Source organism: Cavia porcellus, unplaced genomic scaffold (assembly GCF_034190915.1).
Source record: "Cavia porcellus strain 051 isolate PalLab524CR breed Dunkin Hartley unplaced genomic scaffold, mCavPor4.1 scaffold_11, whole genome shotgun sequence".
Lineage (NCBI taxonomy): Eukaryota > Metazoa > Chordata > Mammalia > Rodentia > Caviidae > Cavia > Cavia porcellus.
The window spans coordinates 74,195,231-74,214,361 of NW_026947494.1; positions in this window are offsets into that span (position 1 = coordinate 74,195,231).

Genomic DNA, 19,131 nt, shown 5'->3' on the forward strand with positions numbered 1-19,131 from the left:
AAAATACCATTAGCATACCTCACAGTTCTAGAGAAATCATTCCTGAAATTCATTTAGAACCAGAAGAGACTAAAATAGCAAAGTAATTCTGGTCAACAAAGGCAAGTCAGGAGGCATTATAATCCTTGACCTGAAATTATACTATAAAGCTACTATGATAAAATCATCATGGTATTCATAAAAACAGGCCTGAGGGTAAGTGGAGCAAAATAAAAGATTCAGATGCAATTATCAGCACATTAAATCACATTATTTTTGAAATAGGACTTAAATATGTTCACTGAAATAAGATAGTCTCTTTGATAAATGTTGCTGGAAAAACTGGCTCTCCAAATGTCAAACACTAAAACTAGACTCATGCTTATCGACATGCACTAAAGTCAAAATGGATCAAAGATCTAAGTATTAAAACAGAAACACTAAATATACTGGAAGAGAAAATAGGAAGAAATCTGGAAGATGTAGGTATAAGCAGAGACTTTGTGAACAAAACAGAATACATGGGAAATACTACGAAGAATCAATAAGTGAGATCTCACTATATTAAAAAGCTTTGTACAACAAAAGAAATCACTAACAAAACAAAAAGACATTCCACAAAGTGGGGAAAAACTGATAGCCTGTTGTTCCTCAAACAAATGAATTATAGCTAGAACATATAAGGAATTGAGAAAAAAATCAGATCCCCTCAGTTCAAAGACTCAATCCAAAAATGAGCATCTGAGATGAATACACACTTCTGAGATGAAGGTATACAAATGGAGACTAAATATATGAAAAATATTCAACATAATTGGTCATTTAAGAGATGAAAATTAAAACATCAATGAAATTTCATCTCATTCCAAAAAGAATGGCTATCATCAAGAAATCAACCAATAACAAATGCTGGCAGGACTGTGGGGAAAAAAGAAACTCTTCTCCACTGTTGGTGGGAGTAGAGACTCATGCAATCACTATGGAAATCAGTGTGGAGGTTCCTCAAAAAGCTAGAATTAGAGACCCCCTTATGGGCATTTTCCCAGAAGAACTGAAAACATCACACCACAGTGATATATGTGCACCCATGTTTATAGCAACACAATTTGTAATAGATCTTGGAAATAACCCAAGTGCCTATTGATCAAGGAATGAATAAAAAAGAGGTGGTATTTTCTCTTGTTCTTTGAAGAGAACAAAACCAAGCTAAATGAAACAGAACAGAGTCAATCAAAACAAAACAGCTATCCACTGATGAATATCATGCTCCTGTGAGCCAGTTACCTCTTCAGATCTCCATTTAAGAGCCCAGGAGGCTTTAGGGGGATTAGCTAGATATAAACCATAACAGGAAAGCAGCAAGGCATAGAAATCCACTCTCAGCATTTCTATTCAGCATCATTTGAAATAAGGCTAGTTAATGAAGACAAGGAAAAATTCAGTTAGATTCTAACTTAAAGTGTAATGAGTGTGGTGGTGCATACCTGTAAGTCCAGCCTTCTTGGAGGCTGAACCAGAGAACTGCATGTTTGAGCCCAGCCTGGACAACTTAGTGAGATCCTGTTTCAAAATAAAAGAGTGAAAAGTGACTGGAGGTATAGCTCAGTGTGGAGGCCCTACATCAATCCCCAGTACCACAAATATATGTACACACAGAAACATACATCCGTAAAATAGTGACACTGTATTTACAGATAGCACAACTGCTTGGCATGCATTTTAGAAAAATAACCCTAAGGAGAATAAAGAGAGAGAGAGAGAGAGAGAGAGAGAGAGAGAGAGAGAGAGAGAGAGAGACAGAGACAGACAGAGACAAAGAGATCTCAGAATTAATAAGTGAATTTAACAAGGTAATAGGACTCAGTTGCATTATTTCTATGTACTGACACTAGTTGGTAAATTTAAAATATACATTTACCATAATACCAAAACCCCATCTATACCCAGACATATAATAATCAAGAGCCTAGAAATCCATCACAAGAACAGAATGTTAAAAGCCATCAGAGAAAAGAAATAGATCATCTACAAAGGAAAAACCCATCAGAATCACAACAGACTTCTCGACACAAACCGTCAAATCAAGAAGAGCTTGGAAGTAAAATATTCCAAGTCCTGAAAGAAAATAACCTCCAACCCAGATTGATGTAGCCTGAAAAACTATCTCTCAAAATCAATGGAGAAATAAGATGCTTCTATGACAAAGAGGAACTGGGGGAGATCATGAACACCAATCCAACCCTACCAAAAATGCTGAAGAACATTCTAGAGAGAGAGAAAAAAGACCTTGGCTTCAGGAACAGCAGCAGAGGGGCTCACTGAATGGGGCAGACAGTAGGATAAAGGGGAAAAGTAGACAAACAATGACAGAAAAATAGCATGGCAGAGATGAGGCAGAGAAGGTTGGCTATAATTGCTAACATGGATGGCCTCCAGACACTAATAAAAAGAAACACAGGCAGAGTGGATCAGGAGATAGGGTCCATAAAGATGCTCTGTATAGGAAATATAATTAATCTGAAAGAGGATTTACAGATTGAAAGTCAAAGATGAGAAAATAATGCTCTATGTGAGAGGGAACCAGAAAAAAGTGGGAGTAGCTCGCCCTTCAGCTGCAGATTGGCTGGAAAGACATAGCACTTTTATTCAATGGAAAACTACCCAGGTATAAGCAGAGAAAACCTTGAGGCTCTTGTAGGTAAATGGATACAACCTGAGATCAAGCTCAGGAGTAAAAAGGTTCAGAACGACTTAGGAAAATGGTGGGTTGCCTCCCTAATCTAAAATCTAAAGTAGTTAGTGGGATACAAAATGTACAATGCACCTTGTGAAGGTGAAAGGGGAGGAATTGTCTAAAAAGGGAAGGCAGAGGACATTGTGAATCTTGTATCATGATTTGAAGCCCATGTTGTTTTCCTTGCTCTGTTTAGATTTTTTAAATACAATTTGGGAGAGGGTGAAACTGTTTGAAGGGCTCCGCTTGCCTGAGGTCTGAGCTATGCTCCATTCACTTGTCTGCCTCTGAGGGCATCATTAGCTTCCCAAGCAATGGTGTGGTAACAGAGACAATACCTGGGGCCTGAGAGGGGCTCCAGGCCAGTGGGACAGCCTTGCTTTACTGGAAAGACACAGACACAGGTCACAGGTGTAGCTATGGGTTTTGTGTTTCCTGGGGCCAACATGGATGTCACCAGTGAGTAGCAAATTAAGACCTCAGGAATATTGTATTTAATACAGAATGTATATTAAATGCGTAAATATTTAGTGAATCTGGAATATTTTATGCTGATGTATTTTTAGTACCATATACATCTTATACATATTTAACATATTCTGGCTATTAAGTACCTCTAGTGTATCATGAATATTTAGCATCCAAGTGCCTTATGAATACTGATATATTTTACTCCTTCCATTCTTTTCTGCTTGCATTGAACACACAAATGTTCTATTTTGTAACTATTTATTTGTACCTAATGTATCTTATAAATTATCTGTTAACAAATTTTCTCATTAAATTGACTGTTCTTAAAATATTTCAAAAGTTTTTGCCAATGTTGGACAAACTACAGATGTTTTTATGTTTTGTGATTAAGTTGAATATTCTCAGCATTTAATGTGTGTTACATGTGCAAGACCAAGGTGCTGAAAATTATAATGCTTTGCTGGATGACATTTAAACAGACCTATATATCTATTCATATTTTGAAAAACATAATATTGACAATATGCAAAATCTATACACTACAAATATAAATTAATAGATTAAACATTGTTAGGTTCACAAATTCTATGTAATTCTATTTTTAAAAAGTCTCAGCAGACTTTGTTTTGTGGGGGAAAGCAGAAATTCACAATCCTATTCTAAAATGTGTATGAGATTACAAAATATTTTGAGGATAAAATTGATTTTAGGATTCACGATGGTATAAGAATATACCTATAGAATGAAGTTCAGAAATGGGCTTCACATGTAAGATAAAATGATTCTCAGAAACGGGGCCAAACTAATTAATTGAGGAAAAAGTCACTCTTTTCAGCAATTAAAACTGGTCTAACTAAATATGAAATGCATTACAACATATACCTAATAGGTAATATATACAATGCTGATTCAGGAGTGTCATTATGTGAAGTCCAGCAATACTATTATTCTTTGTTCAGAGTGATTTTAGTTTGCTTTGGTTTGTTTAATCTAAACATAAATGGAGATATGGATAAATGTGTATACGTTTACATGTATAGGATTGATAACCATATTACTAAGGCTACCTTGATTTGTTTTCTTTTATTTTTGTCTGTGATACTCTTTTACTCTGCTTTTACTTTGGTGTCTCAGTTTAATCCTTTTTTATTTCCATTGGGTATTCTTATTTCTACATTCATTCTTTAAGGCAATGTAGGTGGTCCTCAGAGCACCTTTTCAGGCCTCCTCCCTCCGTGTGCATTGCTTCTCTACTGTATGATAGGTGAGTCCCAGACTTAAGGACGAGCTCTGGTTGGGGGAGAATGTTCATAAATTGGACTTATTCCTATGTCTGACAAAGTGAGCCTTACACACCTTTGACACAATGCACTTGTGTGTTGCTTTGTGCTTCCTGGCAGCCCCCTGCACATCACCACTGCTTTTCCTCCTGCTTCTGGACATCATGGGCTCTGATTATGGTCTACTGCACTCTGTAGTAATCACATAGCAGCACAACTGTGAAAATGTCTGCAGACATGTGAGCTGCTCCTGCAAACTGTTTGCATCTGCAGATGTTTGTAATGTGTGTATCTATGAAAGTTTTGGAGCTCAAATGTTCCTATGCTAGTGACTTGTTGTCATGGTTTATGTCTGTGGCCCCCAGGCCTCATGAGTTTGCATTGTTCATTTGTGATGGTTCATTGTATAGTGCTTAGATTGATGGTGTCAGTGCTCCACCCACATAGGGGTGGAGCCAGGATGTGATGTAATGGCAGGAAGAAGGTGTGTCTTGCTCTTTGCTGTCCAGCTTGCTATTTGCAGCCACCATGAACTGCGGCCCAGCCATGCCCGCCTGCCTTGGAGCCAACTGAATGTGGACTGAAACCTCCAAAAACTGTAAGAAATAAATCTTTTGTTTCTCAACTTGGGCTTCAGACATTTTGTCTCAGCAACAAGTAAAAAGTAACTAAGACAGAATTTGGTACCGGGAGTGGGGCCGTTTGCTGTGACTATACCTGGCCATGTTTTTCGAGAGGCTTTGGAAATGGCTTGTGAGCCGACTTTGGAAAGGTTCAGACATGTTGCCTGGATGCATACAGCTGGAGCTGCTTAGGCTGTTCTGTAGAGGAGATACTGGTCAGAGTTCAGGAGACCAAAAGGCTGATAGAAAGTCTCATGGTAAAGACAAGGCTTGGGAGGTTTCTGCTGGAAAAAAAGACTGCATTGGTTGTTGGACTCCACATGATGTGTGTTATGGCTTGGCAGAAAGTTTGTCTGCATTTTGCTCCTGCCCAGGGACTTTGCCTGAGATTGAGACAAAGGGCAATGGACTGATTAATCTTGAAAAGAAAATTAAAAAGCAATCAAATATTGAGTCTGTGGCTTGTGGCTATTGTTGGGGGCTGTTAGCTAGCTTTATGAAAATAAGAGATAACAGCCCAGCAGGATAATTTGCAATACTGTGAGATTGGCCAAAAGGAAAATTCCAGGAAGGCTGTGGATTGTAAAGACAGAGTTGAGATTTTGATTCCTGAGGAGAAACAGAAAGATAAAAAAGATGGCCCCAGGGCATCCCCAGGAAGTGAGTCCCCACCCTTTGCAGCCTCACAGCAAAGGTGAAAAAATTTGCTCAGAGAAAAAAGCTACAGAGTGCCATGCTCCAAAATGGCAACAGAGGCCAAGTGAAGTTCCAAAATGGTGACAGAGGCCACATGAGGTTCCAAAATGGCGGCAGAGGCCACATGAGTTTCCAAAATGGCAGCAACACAGAAAAGCTTTTCGTCACAGTCAGGTAAACAGAGCCCTGCAATCCAGGCAACTGACCCCTACAGCCAAAAAAGAGAAAAGCCTGGCTACTGCTTTAGCTAGCACCAGATCTTGGCGGCCTCCACAAGGTGCTGATTTTAGATGCAAAAAAAAAAAAAATGCACAAATTCTGAGGGTAAGACGGCTTCCACCTCGATTGCAAAGGGCCTGGGAGGCCAAGCAGTGTGCCCCTGAGAGGGCAGTTTGTAAAGATGTAAAGATGAAGCCAAAGGTACAGGGGGGACCCCAAAAGTTTAAAAAAAGCCAGAAATGTGGATGATCCAAGGGAAGCTACAAAAAACGAGCAGAGAGGATTTAAGAGAAAAGCTGTGGGAGTTGAAATCGCTGGAAGTGCCATGGGGATGGAATCACCCAAGCCTTTTGGAGCTTGCAACCAGATTGCTTCAGATGCTGAGTGTAGAACTCTAGGACTTAATATTTGTCCTGCTGGATGTTGGACTTGCTTTGTGTCCAATGCTTTATAGTCCTCTGTTTGTAACTTTTGAAATGGTAATGTTTATCTTGTGCCTTTGCATTTCAGAAATATTTAACCTTGTTTCATTTGTACAGGGGTTTACAGTTAAGAGTTTGCCATAGATCTTGGAGGAGACTTGGGACTTGGACTTTTCAGCAATGCTAAAAATTAGGACTTTGGCAACTCTTGGAGGTAGACTAAATGTCTTTTATATAAAGGATGTGCATGAGTCCTGGGGACCAGGGGTAAAATGTCATGGTTTATGTCTGTGGCCCCCAGGCCTCATGAGTTTGCATTGTTCATTTGTGATGGTTCATTGTATAGTGCTTAGATTGATGGTGTCAGTGCTCCACCCACAAAGGGATGGAGCCAGGATGTGATGTAATGGCAGGAAGAAGGTGTGTCTTGCTCCTTGCTGGTTCTGGCTTGCTATTTGCAGCTGCCATGAACTGTGGCCCAGCCATGCCTGCCTGCCTTGGAGCCAACTGAGTGTGGACTGAAACCTCTAAAAACTGTAAGAAATAAACCTTTTGTTTCCCAGCTTTGGGCTTCAGGTATTCTGTCTCAGCGGTGAGTAAAAAGTAACTAAGACACTTGTAGTAACTGATTGGTGTGTCTCTGTGTTTCACTCACATTTCTGCTTTGAGTTAATAGCCTTCTGTAATTTCCCATGCTTAGCTATTCTGCAGACTCCCAAATCCAATGTGTCCACACAATTTAACTTTGTCCCCAACTATCTTAGCTGGTCCTCTTGTTTTTCTTATCTCACAAACCTAGGGATCACTTTTTAAAAATCTACTTTTCTGAAGAAGGTTTGAAAACCTACTTTTCCCACAGAGGTTGATGTCCTGCAGCAGGACTCCATGAAGATGGGTTGCAGCTCAGCCCTACACCATTCAACCTTGCCAAGCAACCAGATGGCAGACAGGGAGTGGATGCCACTGCTTACTGCACCTCATACTTTGGCTCTCGTAGCCTGTTTATTTCAAGAGAGATTCCAAGGGTCCCAAACAAGATAGCTAAATGAAAAAGAAACATGGCATAATCATGGGAAATGAATTCATTTTAGTAACAGATAAATATCACATTTGTAGCTGAGAAAGCATAATAAATATGAAAAGCATAATAAATATGAAGGTAAAATTGTCCAAATAGAGGAACTACTTAATTTAATTTCACTCCTATAATTCCATGGACATATTTCATGGGTTTTCAAACCAACCCTAGGAAAAAGTAAGTGGTTTTGAAAATGTCATTTTATCCTGGTATCCTGATCAATTCATCTAAGTAAGAGTGACAAAGCAATGTCATTTTGTCTAAACATCAAAAGAGCTGGAGAAAGTGCAACTGTGGAAATGAAGTTACTGGTATGTGTCAGGATGTGATAACAAAGCTGTAGAAGCACACTGTAGGGAAGGGTAATGAAGAACAGTGTCTCAATGTATACATGACATAGTTACAGAAAGCAAAAGAAAAGCAAAGGAGGAGCTCTGAGACAGTCATGAGAGTGATCAGAAGCCAAAAGAGGATGGGCTAGAGCTCCCAGGAATGAAAAATGAGCACAACAAAAATGGTATCAGTCGGAGTTTCAAAAATGGTGGCTTGCTAGGGGACTGGGCGGAGAGTCTCTGTGGAGAAATCATATTAGATGCTAGAATATGACAACATGGAGAGGGCCAGATGAATGGATAATGATTCTTATTAACCAAGGCAGTAACCAAAGGGAAAAATAAAACTAGGAAAAGGAAGGAAAAGCGTGGATGGAGAGTTGAAGTCCGATGTACTCACTGAGCCCTTTTTCATGCTGTACTAGGCACAACTGGAAGATTTAAGGTTGTGCTAGACCACAGCTGCCGATAACAGGAGTCTGCGAATCCCACACCCTTAATGCAGCATACTGACCTGTGGATCCAAGAGGAAAAGCTGTATTGGCTTTTGGTGACTGCTGGAAATTGAGACTTGGGACCCTGTGAAGCAGCCAGGGCCACCTGGCTGTGCCAGAGGAGACTGTGAGAAACTCTGGAGCTCTGAAGCTGGACACTGTACAGTTTTATGACTGATCCTGATGTGCCGGGAATGCAGTGAAGACAAGCGGCGCAATGTGCAATGGACACAAGAGGAAGATCTGGATTGAGTCCCAGTGAGTACTAGGGACTGGGTCACATGGCTGCTGCCACTGGCTGGAGGACATCTTGGAATTGGGCAGAGCCCACCATCATGGCTGCATCAGTGACACAGAGAGGTCTGGTGGAGGACATCTTGGAGTTGGGGAGAGCCCGGCGCCATGACGGCAATAGTGACACAGAGAGGACTGGTGGAAGACATCTTGGAGTTGGGAAGACCCAGTGCCACGGTGACATCAGATAGTCACTCCTGACGCAGAGAGGTCTGATAGAGGACAGCTGGCATTTGGGCAGAGCTTAACTTGCGGATTGACTGGCACAGAGGCTAGAGGCTAGCTTGTACCATCCCTGCATCCCTGCCTACCTCAGATAATAGCAAATTGGGGAGGGCAGCAAAAACTCAAGTCAGCGTGCTTTGGAAAGGCCCTAAGCAATACAGAGAGGGCCAGAGACCCCCAGGATACTCCAGTGTGAAAGAAACCAGAAACCATGAAAACAGATAGAAATAAAAAAAAATCTCCAGCTGCTGAACGTGAGAAAATAAGCCCAGGAGAAGTAAACACAGAAGAAAACCAGCACAGTAACCATCCAATACTAGGCACAGCATCAGTGGAAATAAAGAAATACCTTCATTACCTCATAGATGAACTTAAAACTACTTCTGAGCCAAGTAAGGCAAGATATAAAGAGATTAATTAAAGAAATGATAAGCCCCGCCCAAGAGAATACAGATGGAAGAACAGAGGAAATCAGAAAAGAAAGAGAAACTTATGAAGAAGAATTTAAACATAACCTAAAATACATAAAACAGATCCAAAGAGATTACTTGGAAACTAAAAACTCCATTGAACACTGGCAAAATGCCTTGACAGAAACTAAAGTTAGCCTTTTGAAACTTGAAGAGAGATTTGTGATATATGATCATGAAAGAAAAGACTTCTTAAAAATAACAAGGAACCAGAAAGAAACAATTCAAAGGCTAGAAGATGACAAAAGGATACATAACTTAAGAATAAAGCATGTGAGGAAGGAAGCAGGAGCAACCAAAAATGAACTACAAAGAATATTCACAAATATAATAAAGGAAAACTTCCCAAATATAGGAAAAAGAAATGATATCCAGATAAATGAGGCATACAGAACTCCAGTCACCTACAACCAAAACAGAACTACATCCAGGCATATAATAATCAAGATTCTAGAAATCCACCAAAAGAACAGAATACTAAAAGCAGCCAGGGAAAAGAAGCAGATAACCTACAATGGGAAAATTATCAAAATAACAACAGACTTATCAACACAAACTCTTAAATTGAGAAGGGCTTGGGGGGAAATATTTCAAACCCTGAAAGAAAATAATTTGCAACCAAGACTGATATACCCAGAAAAATTCTCTCTCAAAATTAATGGAGAAATAAGATGTTTCCAAGACAAGGAGGAACTGTAGGAGTTCATGGCCACCAACCCAACACTACAGAGAGTGCTGAAGGACATTCTAGAGAGAGAGGAAGGGATACCAGGATTCTAGCAACAGTGGCAGAGAGGCCTCAATGAACAGGGCAGACAGTGAAATGAGAGAGTAAGGTGAACAAATTATAGCAGTAAAGTGGAGTAGCAGACATGAGGCAGAGACAGTAAGCTATAATCTTTAGTATAGATAACTTTGATACATTATAAAAAGGCAGAGGTAATTGTTAATAGTGTATCAGGATTTAAAAGTTACAGTAGTCTTATCTCTCTGTTTAGTTTGAATTTAATTTGTTCCGGTCTGTCCATTCATATTAGATTTGACAGCACAGATACCTGACCCAAAAATAGCAGGTTATACCATGGTAACTATCCTTAATTTCCTATTAACGTAAACTGAAACCCTGTATTCCTTACATTGTCTTACTATGACTGATCTTATTTGAATCTGATTTGTTAGACCACGGATTTGCCTTGGCTGATTTTATTTGAATTTGGTATGCTTGATAGTATCAACCGTAAAGGTAGAGGCAACTACTTTGAGGATGACAAGATGTAAAAGATATCCATACTGGTTTTGATTATTAACAGCTCTCAAGTCCTACAATGTTTTCAAAGTTATGTTTTTATAAAAATAGCTATGTAATATTATGCTTAACTATATTAACCCTGATGATGTGGACAAGTCTATTGAAAATAACAAGAGAAAGCATAGTAACTATGGTAGACCATCTAATATTGTGGTCTTATGTGTCTTTTTCATTGCATGTTTTTTTAGGAGTTTGTTTTGCTGTTTTGTTATGATTTGTTTTTCCCTATAATACAAAGAGGATAGAAATACATGTGGAAATTCACACATGGGAAGATTTTTTGTAAACTATTTACAGGAACAGATTGTATAATGCAAGATGTAATGAACAGATACTCTGAAGAAGAAGAGACACTAAGAAACCCAATGCTAATTCTGTAGCATTATGATATAAAATCTAGCAATATTATTATTCACTGTTCAGAGTGATATTAGTCTAGTCTCTTAAGTTCATTTTCAGCATACATAAAGATAAGGACAGCTACTATGAAGAGAATGAGAGACACTATGGTAGTTATTATTGTCTTCCCCAATGTCAGATCTTAATGATCTAAAAAGCCTTCATCATCCTGTGATGATTTGATTAGTTCTATAATATGCAGTATGTATTTAATGTGCGTGAAGATGTGTATTTATTTGGAAGAAACTAGAGACAATTAGATAAACAGTGAAGATCTCCAGTGGACTTGCTTTGAAATCTATATTTCTTTAAATTGTTTCTTTTTGAACGGGTTTGATATGTTTAATCTTACCCTCTTTAAGATAAAAAACAAGTGTGTAGGACTGATAACCATATTACTAAGTTTTTGTTAGATCACTGAGCAGAACTGTTGGCAGGGTCACTATTTGAATGTCACTTTACATCCTTTAATTTTGTAATCTGAAAAGCTATTTCTAAGATGACAATATGTAACTTTTCCACTGGTGATTTCTTACCTTTTATTTTTCTGTAATTCTGTATTATTTCTACCTTTTCTTCTCCATGTGTTTTTTTTTTTGTTTCTTTCTCTTTAAATTAAAAAAAAGTGGTCTCAAAAGGAGTTTCCAATCACTGAACACAATATGGATAAAACTCAGCATCTCTTAACCCAAGAGACTTTCAAGGACTTATTTCAGATTCCAAAGCAATACTAGAGCAATGGAATGGCTACTTTGCATTTATTTTAGAAAAGGGACAGAGAGAATTAAAATCAACTTCAGATAAAAAAGTCAGTGTTCTCTAGGAGCTATGGAAACTGAACTAAATGGTACTTAAAGATAGAAAAGCAATTGATACTGAAGGCAATGCATGTTCTGTGTCAGATTTCTTCTGATTTGGGATATTAGAGCACAGAACTGTGAGTTTAAAGAAAGGGCCGGATACAAAACTAAATATTGGATCATGAATTTTCGTCCTGTCCTTGTTACTGAAGAGGTCCATGATTATTCTCCAGCATGATTCCCCTGAGCTGTTTCCTGCCATGAACTGAACATCTTCGCTCCACCCTCCCTTCTGCTGTGACATTTCTGCCTTGAAGTCAGCTGATCATGGACTGAATCCCCTGAACCATGAGCTGAAAACTCTCCTTTCCTAAATTGTGGTTGTTGGATATTGAGTTCCAGAAAATTGGCTAATACATTATTTTAAAGAATATATGTTTGAAAGAGGGAAATTATTTACATAAGTTTGCCATTAATCATTAGACATTGAGGTCAATAGCTATACAGTGCATTGGATTTTGAGTCAATGAATGAGGAACAAGGGGCTGGGAATTTAGCTCAGTGGCATAAGCAGGCAGTTGTGAGTTTGATCCCTGGTACCAATAAAAAATGAAAAAGACAAAAAAAAAGAAATGAGGAACAAGCGTGTCATATCACAATTAACCACAAAAGAGGAAACTTGTAAGAAGCCTACTGGTGATAGGGCATGAATGGGCTTCATATAACATAGCTTAAAATTGGCTCCTCAGGCAATAACTTGATTGAACAAATTTATGTCACTGCCTTTCATGAGGAGCTTTTTCCTGTTGCAGATACATGATAACTCCATTGTCCTTCTCCATCAGTTTCCATCTTGGAGGAGCCTCCTGTTGGCAGTGTTTGCTGAAGCCAGGGTGAGGGGAGATGCCCTCCTCATGTTCCTTTGGCACTTGTAATTGTACCATCCCCACTGAGCTCAGAGTGCTGGAACATTGGGGCAACATTAATGACGATTCTCCCCTGCACCTGTGATAACAATGGAGCCACGCAAATGATTTCATAAATACTTGATTGACTATGGATATGAATTACTGGCATAGTGCCTGGCGAGAGGATAGGTGCTAAGTAAATGGTATTACTCTCCATTATTCCTGCTCCAGTATCCTGGGATTACAAAAACTAATTGCATATCTGGCATCTGGGTGGCACTATCTTATTGTGATAATTTGTACAATGCCAAAACTGAATGCAGACTGCAAGGAAAATATTTCCTGTTTACAAATAGTAATGTGCTGGTGGTGTGCAAAATGGCTCGATCACAGGGGCTTTCTGACAAATAACCCGCTGTGGGCCACCTGATTGGAAATGCAAGGTGCTCTTCCCAAAGGCACCTACTTGGGCTCTGTGGCCTTATTATCCTGTTATCAATCCCCTGTGCTTAGGAGTGTTCTCAGTTTCTCAGTGAAATATGACTTCTCCTTTGTCTCAGCACTGTATGGTACTAAAATTGAGCAAAACCCACTTGTGGGAACCAAACCCCTACAGTCATGCCGCACATTCCATACCATACGTGGTGTTGTCAGTAGCCCCAAAGGCAGGCATTGTGAAAGAAGTCTCCATTGTCACATTAGGGAGATGGTGAGGAGCAAAGCTGCCTTCTTTCCTGAAAAAAGTGCTAGTCTGCATGCGCAATTATTTTCAGGCTATGTCTTCTGTCCAATTTCCCTATTAATATATCAATACTGTTTGTTATATTTTATGGTTTGGTAACATATTAAACTCCTAGAAGGGATAGATTACCCTCATGGTTTAGTTTTTAGAAATATTTTTCTTGTGATTTTTGTTAATTTATTTCACATTTCTTACCTAAAACTTTATACAAAGGGCATAGATACATATATGTTGCACATAAATAACTTCACTTCATGCTCCTGGACAAAGGGATTTGTGAGCTGCTTCTAAACTGTTCCTAAACTGTTTCTAAACTGTAATGAAGGTGTTATATTTGCACTACCTGATGTAGAACCCAGGCAGTTAACAAGCAAGAAGTTCAGGAGTGAGGATGGACTGAAGGTTTGGGTTAGGGTTAGGGTTAGGTCTTTTAAACTTGTATGCTGAGATTCTAACCCTCATGAGATGGTACAAAGAAGTGTAGTCTTTGGCGTGGAACATGATTAATTAGATCATGAGGGTGAACGTGAATGGGACTAGCTCCCTTGCAAAAATGGCCCCAGAGACCTCTCTTGTCCCTTCTAAAAGGTGAAGACTCTATGCCAAGGTTGCCTTTATGAACCAGGAAGCAGCCCTTATGAGACATCAGACATGAAAGTGTCTTAATTTTGTACTTTCCAGTCTCCAGAACCATGAGAAGTACATGTTTGCTGTTTGGGACACAAAACATGGATTTTTGTTATAGCAGTCTGAGCTCACAAAAGAGAGATATACAGCTGGAGTACAAGATTCTATTGCTAGAGAATGAAGACTATCAAATTGAGGAGTTTGGATGTAGTTCAGAGGAAGAGCAAGTTCTTAGCATGTGAGAAGCCTGGGTTCCATCCGCAATACACACACGAGGGATTATCAGGGTTAGAGAATATTCAAATAATATCTCATCACTTTGTAGGCGAGAGAACTAATTTTTTTGTAATTTAAGGACTTGGCTAAGATCATATATTTAGTAGATGGCAGGCTGGATAAGGATCCTCTTCCTCCTTCCTCAGATGAATCTTGTTTCCATTGCACACGCATCATCTGTTCTCTAATCCTTAGCAATGGGCTTTTTGTTGAAGTAAGGTGTGGGGAACTTTAGTTCTTCATAGTCCTTCTCCTATAAGGTTCCCACAAAATGTCTGTGTTAAAAGAAAATGCACCAGATCTGAAAATTCTGTTGTATTTATTGTTCCATTCATCTGTGCACCATTTGCGTGGTAAGTTAGCAAGGGTTAAAGCATAACAATGGAACTTTAGAGAGTATTTTCTTTACCCAAATTAGGAAAGGTAACTCATGTTTTATAGAAATTCTATACATATTTCTCTTGGCTTTTCCACTGATAAAATATCCTAAACCATCTGGAGAGAGCTAGAGTTTGGGCTCATTTCCACTTAGCAGCAATAACACTCAGGGTAGTGAAGGGAGGAGAATGAGATGTCTCTGGAGTCACGGTTTTCCTAGGCTATGGCTGAGAGCTCCCGAGATAACATCTTTTTTCTCCACAGTTATGAAGCAGAAGTTTCCAAGTGCAGCCCTCTGTGGGTTTGCTTTGACAGCAAGCATTAGGCATTATGGATCCCGGGTGCCTGCTTGCTTAACACTAAAAATTTGAATAATATTTTCAGACAGCTATGATGGGACATATCTTCTAAATTAAAGTTTATGAAGACTAACAGAGGATAAAACCCAGAGCTTGGATTTCACTTCCAAAGGTTAAATTTGTATTAAAAAAAAAAACCCTAATCCTTGCCATGTTATGCTTATTGCTTGAATGATGTATATCTGATTAATTGTTTTTATTTACATACAAGGCAGTTTAAAATATGCTAAAATGCAAAACAAGTGCTTACAGCTTTGTTTAATTTAAGTTAATTTTTGGTGCCCCATTTTCCAAATATATATTTCTCATTCCAGGAAGAAGCCGAGCTGTGTGGCCAGAGATGAGTCTATTGGATGTTAAAAGTCTGAGCATTCATATGGTTATTTATAAAATGCTCTACTTCTGCCATCTGTTCTTCACATCCGCTTGTCTCTTCTTCTGTATCTTTCTTTTCCCAAAATGCTAGCTATGTCCCCTGAGTGAATTTTCAAAATATCTTGTCTTTATCTTTTTGGGGGGTGAAATTCCCTTTTTACATCTTACACACTCTGCCCACATCCATTTCTATGGGACTGTTGCTTTCGGTTCTTTCTCCCACCCAGCACTCTGCTCTCTGCACCTTTACCTCTGTACCCCTCTCTGACTCGGAGGGAGACGACGTGGCTTCCCAGGTCTCAATCTAAGCTGGAAAGTCACCAACACATTATTCTTTCTGTTCCACTGCACAGCTCTGGCCTAACTGATTGGCGCTGGGCTCTGATTTCTCCAGTAACATTTTCTCATCAAACTTGAGGCTATTTTTAAATCACTGACTTTTGGAGCAACTTGACTTTTTAGATCAAAAAGTACAATCTCCATTTTTATGGATGTGAAAATTGAGACTCTAATAAATGGTTACAGAAGGATACATGCATATTTGTAGAATAATTAGTAGATTTTTACCCCTTATTTATGAAAAATCTAAAACACAGAGAGAGTATAAAAAAAAGAGAATTTCTGAATACGTATTAACTTCATAATTACTGTATTAGTTCATTGCAGCTGCCATAACAAAGACGTCACAGAATGGGAGGCTTAAAGAGCAGAAATTCATTGTCTCACTTCTGGGAAGCACGGGCAGAGCTGGTTCCTTCTGAAGCTTTTCTTCTTGATTTGCAGATGGTTACTGTCCCTGGTGTCCTCACATGGCCTTTTCCATGTGTGCACATCCTTGGTGTCTCTATGTGCCCTAGTTTTCTCTTCTTGTCAGAATATTAGCCACGTTGGGTTAGGACCCACTCAGCTTTATTTAAATTAATCACTGCTGTCTAGGCCCCATCTGTAGGTATTGTACCAGGACTAGGACTTGTGTTCTCTGAAGAGTGGTATGCACTGGCCCACAGCATTCTGTGAGGTCAGAATCGTTAATATTTTCAGTAGCTAATGATGCAAGAAGGAAGAGATAAAGAATAACTAGATAAATTTTGCAGAGAGTATGTGGTAGTGGCAGGCTTCCCACCAACAGTCCGACATCAGAAAACTGCCTAGTGCATGTTTATTGCTAGAGTCCTTCTGAGAAAATGTTCCATCATGACTCTTTTCCAATGTTAAGTACTATCCACTGAATAGTGATCCATAAAGATCTTTTTAAATAAAAGACAGTTTTTCTCCCTTGCTCTAAGATTCCTGATTTCTTCAGTTCCCCTTCGAGGCACATATGAATTTGGAAGGTCACATGAAGCATATATAATACAACTGGAGATATATAGGACTACAGTCATGCACCAAAGGTTTGTGTGCATCACAGTCCTTCCATCTGAGGTGTGTTTACCACTGCCATGTCACCTGAAGTATGGGTAACTTCCTGAGTCACTTTCTTGTTGCTGAGACACAAAACCCAACATCCATAACTTAAAGGCATAAAGAGGATAGCAGAGAGGCATGGTGGCGGGAAAGGTGAGCAAAAGCTCATGGCAGCCAGGAAGAAGCAGAGAGAAAAGGGAGGGTCTGTCGAAAAGAATACACTTTTCCAGATCCTATAACCAGTGATCTCTCCTTTCCAACCAAACTCTACCACCTAATAGTACATCCAGATACTAAACTCATCAATGGGTAAGTCCATTGTTAAGGATGGCATCCCCATGATCTAGTCACCCTCCCAATACACGAAATACCGGGATATTTTGGATCAAAACTGTAACAATGACACAGTCATGCACCTGAGATGTGTGGGAACACAGCTGTGCCACCAGAGTGTGTATAATAGTGTCACTCGAGCTATGGAAAACCATGATGAGCATCTGCAATGTTCATGAAGAATTATGGAAATATATAGGAAGCATTTGAAGGAGATGGGAATATTTGTTGGAAATCTTAGCTCATCTATAGCTAACCCAGTCTGAGATCAATGGCATTTGAATAAGTTTAATCCCATTAAGAAACTGAACTGCACCTTCATTTTATAGAAGTGTATAGTTTATTATTAGGAGAGATGGAAATGGCTCTCTAATGGTCTCATAACCTGGGAGAAGTGTGTCAAGACGCTTCAATACTATGACTAAAGGGGAAGGCGACTGTCTTTGAAGGGCCATTTCCCAGATGAGGAGGCCATGGACTCAGCATCATGGTGGTCACCCTATCATCTCACACAGCAGCAAAGCCTGCCAATGTCCTTATAACTGCAACTCTGACATACTTAGTGACGAAAGTAGATGTCTTTGCTACCTTAAGTTCCATAGGAAAAATGACTCACCCAGGCCTACTGTTATAAAATTCTCATGGTTCCTGTCAGTGAGCTGAGCTTCTGCAAGACACTGGTTGTTAACCCGCTTAAAAAAGAGTCAAGAAAAACCTTTCCTCAGAGAAAGGGAATCCAAATTTTACCTCTTCTGAACACTTGTAATTGTAAAAAAGATGTAAAAAAGTCTATAATTTACACAGTCATAGAGAAAGATTTCATACTATTAGAACAGAAGTGAAGTGTTTTTCTCTCATAAATTCCAAATCTGCCGAAGAATAAATGAGAAAATTAAAGTGTTAAGACCTTTATTTCCCAAACTTGAGTGATTAAAGACCATGATCTTAAGTGAAATAAAATATAAAATACATGCTATGGTAACTGTGTTAATGACAGTGGGTCAAAGGCTTAACATCCTTGTTAATAATAAAATTTCAGTTTGGGCGTGGTGGTGCATGCCTGTAATCTTAGCACTTGGGAGGCTGAGGCAGGAGGATCACTGCAAGTTCAAGGTCAGCCTGGGCTACAAGGTGAGTTCTAGGCCAGCCTGAACTGTATAATGAAATCTTGTCTTAAAAAGACTCCCCCACCTCCCAAGAAGAGAAATTTCTAGTCAGAAGCAGCAGGGAGAAGAAAGAAACTTTCCTAAGAACAGTCATTGGCTGGTGAGCGGACCAGAGTGGCAGTGCCCTGCACCCAGTCACACAGAGTAGGAGCTGGGGGTGAGACCAACGTTTTATTTCTAAGTAGGTCATTTTAGGGCTCAGATTTCAGCAGCAGAACACCCCCTAGGTTGCCTCAGTGTCAACATCCTGGAGTGGAATGAGGGAAAGGCTGTTCAGTCAAATAGTGACCACTGGTGTGCCTGTGGAGGAAGAGGAACCTCTTTCCACTGCTGATGTGAGTGTAGACTGGTGCAACCACCATGGAAATTAGTGTGGAGATTCCCAAAAAACTAGGATTAGAGGTTTCATTTGACCTAGCTTTTCTCCTTCTTGGTATCTTCTCAAAAGAATTAAAAGCATCATACATAGCGATATATGTGCACCTACGTTTATAGCAGCACACTTTGTAACAACTAAATCTTGGAAACATGCCAAATGTCTGTCAACTGACAAAAAGATGGCATTTTAAAAATACAATTAAATACTACTCAGTCATAAAGAAGGATCAACTTGAGACATTTATAGGTAAATGGATGGACTTTGAGACCATACTCTTAAGTGAAATAAACTGAACTCTCAAATGAAATAAATATAGGTAAATATCACATTGTCTGTCTGGTGTGAGAAACTGGAAG